This window comes from Bactrocera oleae, chromosome 4 (genome assembly GCF_042242935.1).
Source record: "Bactrocera oleae isolate idBacOlea1 chromosome 4, idBacOlea1, whole genome shotgun sequence".
In the NCBI taxonomy this organism is placed as follows: domain Eukaryota; kingdom Metazoa; phylum Arthropoda; class Insecta; order Diptera; family Tephritidae; genus Bactrocera; species Bactrocera oleae.
In genome coordinates, this window is record NC_091538.1 from 72,304,142 (window position 1) to 72,310,141 (window position 6,000).

Below are 6,000 nucleotides of genomic sequence, written 5' to 3' on the forward strand. Positions count from 1 at the left end.
TGCACTTTAAAAATTATGGGAAGTAATGAAATTTTCACTTCGAATCGCCCCTTAAAATATGCAAATCAAGTAGAAATTGTGGCGCATTGCAACTGATAACAATTGAGCACAGCAATAACGGCAGTATAGTTGAGTGTTGTAAAGTCTCAATGGAATATTCAACCATAACAACTGGTGGCAAATATGTGGCATATAAAACTACTTAGATTTATACAATACACATAACTAATTAGAGCGCATATAGAGCAATTTCACTGGCTTTCATAAATCTCTCTAGGATTGCTCGCTGCTCAAGCGATGTTCTTATATTGTTAGAAAAATTATTTAATAATATTACAATCGAGATACCTTGTAACAGATATCGCAGCTGGACTATGTTGTCCACTCTCTGGTTGTCTTTTTCTACCAGAAGTTATAAGAGAAATGTTGGTGTTTCGAATTCTTAAAACCGTTTGGTGCTGTCTTTGGTAAAGAGCGTAACTCTACATCCCCTTTAGTTTATTTTCATTCTGATTCTACCAGAGTTAGATGTTAGATAATAAATCATCCGTTACCATTTATAATTGTTGACGCCTTGCCGAATGGAGTCATATTCAGGTATGACATACTAATAGCTTCTGCTCGTTTTTTTATTTTAAATAGCCGTTTCAAAAGCATCACAGCTCCTTAGTTATGTCAGAAAAAAAGATTAAGTCTTACTTAATCTACTGTATTTATTTAAGTTCTCTCTCTAGTGCGATGAAATTAACCAATGTTTGAAACTGTGTGTGACTCTAAGATAAACAAACTACTTAAACTACATACGTACCTAGTTTCTGTCATGGCCACGATTGGGGAGATCTTCGGAAATTTCTCCAAAATTGACATTACTTAACACGCTAATATAATTTGGTATATAGAAACCAGGGTCTCTACTTATCACATATCTTAATCTTAGAAAGGCAAAGAACACTTTTAGTTTAAAAATTATCTTCGATAAATTTATATATGTCTAAGAACCTAAACATTAGCCTAAACTTCAGCAAAAAAGCAAATGAATGATATGATGAATGAATATATATTTTTTGAATATACTTAGTTAAACGCTCAGAGGTACTTGGAATTCATTTTATTTTCTTCTGTGATAGATATCGGGACTCGGTGATACACTCGACTGAATGGGCAGGCAACGAACAACATTGCTAACAACAAAAATCGAAGAACTATATATGTACAGTAGCAGTTTCCAGAGCGAGCACAATTGTTAGTATATCACTAAATAACACTTTAGTGTGGGTGAACACTGGTGGATTAAACAATTGTTCTATAAATATGTTAACATATTTAAATTTATTGCCCATTCAATCAGAATTTCAATATTGTGTGAATAGTTTATTTAAATACATTACATACATGCAATGCATGAATATTTAATATCAAAACACACACACACACACACACACATTCAAAAAGGCAAATACACACCTACGCACATACAATGTTTATATAAGAGAAATCGGAAATTAAAAACAAACAAAATTTAAATTCCGGCTTTCAGGCAACATACAAAAACCAAGTAACAACAACAACAAGAACAGTATTACAGTTATTATCTTTACATTCAATTTAATCTTACTGAAAATGAAATAAATTAAAGGCTGGTTGGTCATAAAGTTGCCACGCTGCCGTTAAGAAATATAATAAATTCGGGAATCCTTTGCGTTGCCGATGAGATGGCATGAAGAATGGCGCACGCACACACTCACACACCGCCACAAAAGCACAGCGATTTTAAACATTTCATTTCAGGTGAAAACGATGGTCACCAGTTTCGCTTTCATTGCAACGTTCTTTTTTCGCTTCTTAGAACATAAATTCATGTGCACAACTTCATTACGCTGCCCCCACCACACGCTGCAGGCACGCGTTCCGCATCAAACCGGCCCGAAATTAACTTTCGACTTGTTCATATCGCCATGAAATGAGCGCTCAGGTATAATTTACGGCGTATTCAAGTAGAAGTAAAAGCCCCACCAAAGGTAACATCTTAACGCATTTGCTAACGGAGTCAAATGCCGCCATTCCTCCGTTGATATTGCCGCCGCTAATGGCTGTGAGATTTTCTACTCACAAAGTCATAAAATGTGGCAGAAAGCGAAATTTAAAGCGGAAGCTGGCATAGCGGAAATGATGTCGTAAGGCATGTTCGCCACCCCCGGGTGATGAGAGAGTTCATATATCAGCCGCAGCAGGCGGAGTACTCGTACTCCGATGCTATTTCAAGCAGTTCTTGTATGTGTGTTGGTATTTAGAAACATTTCTGCATACATAACAGTGGTATGATACACATATATTATGTAGTATATATTTCAATGTATTTGCTCTTCTCTGCAGAGACATGAACACACCAATATACATTTTGCAATCAACTCATAAATTTGCATAGCCAAACAGCGCCAATCATAAAAAGTGGTCGGAGAGTTGTATGCATGTGTCTCGTTTGCCTGTATTAGCTGTAGTAAATTCGTTACTAACCCACACTTCAACTTATAATTAATTCAAATGTAGTAAAAGTCAATATTTTACAATCTATTAAATGCATTCTGCAATAATTGATTCAAACTTTCCGATTCGCGTGTATTTCTTCTTATCATGCGAGACTGTAATACTTAATATTGTTTACACTCGAACAACTTTCCGAGAGTGAGTCAACACTGCTTGACAGACGAAGTGCTAATGGAAAAGAAGAGAACGCCAATGAAAAATTAACTATAAAGGCAAATCTTTTCAGCAGAAGAGAGAATACTGGCTGACTCCAATCTGAAATATGGACATTTTAATTTCTCAAAAAACGAGAAAAGCTTTTTTTCGTAATATTTTTAAAAATTGAAGAAAAATTAATTGAAGAATTCCCAACGTTTCTAGAAGACCTGGTCCTCAAAGCATATAGAACCTTAACTTATGGAATGAGCTGAAGTTTTAAGCTATTATGTAAAGGATGAAGTGTTTTATTCACCACGTAAAATGACTCACAAAGTAGAAGGCGTTTACACGTACATAGGGATGCAATGATCAATCTGCATTTAAAAGTGTGAAAATGTTTGAGAACAATTTTTCGAAAGTATGTCATGAAACAAAGAATTTAAATTTTTCCAAGATGATCCTACTCATTTCAGAGAAAAACAGAAAAATTTTTTTTTTGATAGTTTCCAACTTTTATTGGCATTGTTTGTATCAGAAATCTGTTGTTATTGGAAAGTTAAAAAGTTAAACATCTATTGTATATCTTGAAAAAATTATAAAACGAGTAGCATATTTTTAATTTAATGAATTTTAAATAAATAAGGTTTTTTATAGATATCATTTGTAAGTACCAGTATATGTATATATTCCTGAGGATGAAACAAAAAAAAAGTAATCCTAAAATTTATTTATATGTTGATCACTTTTGCCTAAATTCATTTCGAATGCAACCTTTCCCAGCTACTTTCTCTTACGTTACTGTTATTAAGTCGACATTTAAAGCCATGTCACCCTTCTAGTCTTTCTTCATATACTTAGGCAATTAATACAAAATCATTCTCTCTCTTTAAACAACAAACGGAATAATAAATTTAAATATTTTGCTAGCATTAATTAAACGAAAATTTTAAATATTAGTTTACTTGCTCATTTTGCATTAAAAAAAACAACAATTGCTCAGTTATATTACGCAGAGCAAGAAAATAATACAAGAATTCTAATGATTTCTAAACAAAGCTCAAAAATGCTACAATAATTGAATATTTTATGCAATCATTGTCCAATGTGAGTAATAGGTATTTTTTTTGCAAAAAAAATTAAAACGTGAACTAATTAGCAGTAGTGATTGAGAACCACTCTATTTCTCATAACAAATTGTTGTTTGTTAAATATTATTGCAAATGTGAAAAATGCTAGGGGCGCTACTGTACCACGTCCATAAATGTCCAGAACTCCGCAAGCTATATCACTCAAATTTGAAATAGTGCATCTCGCCAACTATTACTGTTATGTGAGCATAACTCATATCTCTAACAATGGTTATATTTAATACTGCTTAAAATACGAAAATTCTCTCACAAAAGAGGTCAGAAAAGTAAGATAACGATGCCATTTAAGCTATAAGAAAGAAATAGTGAAAACATAAAAAGTAAGGGTGAGAATATTGCTGAAATCTTTATTGCGAGTAAGGTAATATTTAGGTTACCCTTAATCCTAATTGTAAGTATCATTTGTACAGCTTTTGAACTAACAAAGTTTTACCACAACCACAACTTCTGCCATCATATAGCACAACACAAACTTCATGAAGGTACGGTTTCCAAACTCCGATCATATTAACTTCTCTCAGACAAAAGGGCCTAACTTTATATCGGCCACCAGGAGATCATTTTCAACAAACGTTATCAACAAAATATTCAGTTTGTTTGTTTTATTGCTGTTGTTTGAACCTTAAAATTTGAGGGACCTGGACACACTTTCGGCGGGAATTTTGGAAATTTGCACGAAATTTTCAGAGGAGCACTCAAACACCCCTACAGAACATATATAATAGATTCGTCGTCTTTCATCATGCATGGTGTGTTATAACATGACACTCGTCCGAGAATAAGTTAAATAAGGGCTTATTGCTAGATATTACATAATAGACAAATTCTCATTGTCATTGTACTTTGTTCAAAACTTTTTAAATACGATTTTGTAAGTAAAGATATTTTTTAAGCAATTTTGAGATACTCACTTATTTTAGAAAAGTTAGAATTTAAGTTTCTGAGTGACACACTGAAATATGGATTTCTTGTTTATAAATTCATTTTATTTTTATTGTTGTCACACTGATAAATTTTGTTTTGACGCCAGTGAAAATTTATACTATATTTTTAAACTACACTTTTTACCAAACTATTAATTATTATATTTTTAATAATTTTTTAAAATGAAATTTCGCTATAATTTTTTTGGTAATTTCTATTATTAACGCACAGAAGTATTGGTAAGCAAGCACACACTTCCAAGTTTGAAGCACTGCACTGACAGAATTTTACCCGGAATTTAAGTATTTAATTTAAATATATTTTATTTAACCATTTATTAAATTTTAATCCAAAATTTTGTAAGAAACGCCCAGCTCACTACAATTTAAATGTTAACTGTCTGACCCACACCAATGCACTGTTTGCTTATCATTTTGTTTGTTTGCTGAATGCCATTTTTGCGACTTTGGAACACAACTGCATCGCGACGCGCCTTTCAACGAACTAAATTCAAACGATTGACCGTCTTGACACCAGCAAAATACCACGCTTAACCACCACACATGCGTCTGCCATTGGCGGCATCCCGCTCGTCGCCCTCAACGCTCGACAATTCTACGTACGTGCGTGTGGTGAGTTTTAACATACCGGCTGCATACTCCATATACAAGGCAGTTCCACGAGCCCACTATACAAAAGTGAAAGTTAAGAAACGACGACGGCGATCGCCTCACGTGCGATGCATTCAACCTGGTGGGCACGTGTTAACTGGAGGATTGTGCACTTCTGCGACCGCAGTGGTCCAAGTACCAATTGGTGTGGTAAATGTCCAATATAAATAGCTTTCCAACATCGCACGGCTAAGAACCGCTGGTGGGCATGTGTGTGTTTGTGATGCGATGTATTGATAAGAAGTAAGTTCTTGGGGAATCACAGCGTAGGCAGCAGGATTAAATTGGGCTGCGCACTTGTCGGATGCAGAACATATTACTTTATAATGCTCAGAATTAAATATCTGACAAACCGATAAAATAACCTAAGATTTTCCAGCAGATTTTTTTCAAATCGTAATATTATTCTGCTAAACTAAAACCGATTCCATTAAGTTGCGTATGCTTATTACCTGCAAAACCCCAAAGCAGTTAACCAGCGGAACTAAAACCAAAAGACTTTTTTTGCCTTCAACACTATTAAAAGAAACTCATAGGATTCTTAAGACCGATACTGTTATTTAATGTCATAATAT

The 6,000-nt window shown here is 34.0% G+C and overlaps 1 protein-coding gene across 1 annotated transcript in view; it reads right to left on the bottom strand.

Annotated features, from left to right (window-relative positions):
• LOC106623219 (uncharacterized) overlaps window positions 1-5,500 on the bottom strand; it is a 112,526-nt gene extending 107,026 nt beyond the window's left edge. Inside the window, exon 1 of the mRNA XM_014243039.3 lies at window positions 4,742-5,500. The gene's annotated coding sequence lies outside the window, so the exon portion shown is untranslated. The remainder of the gene's footprint in view (window positions 1-4,741) is intronic.
• Window positions 5,501-6,000: the final 500 nt, after the last annotated feature.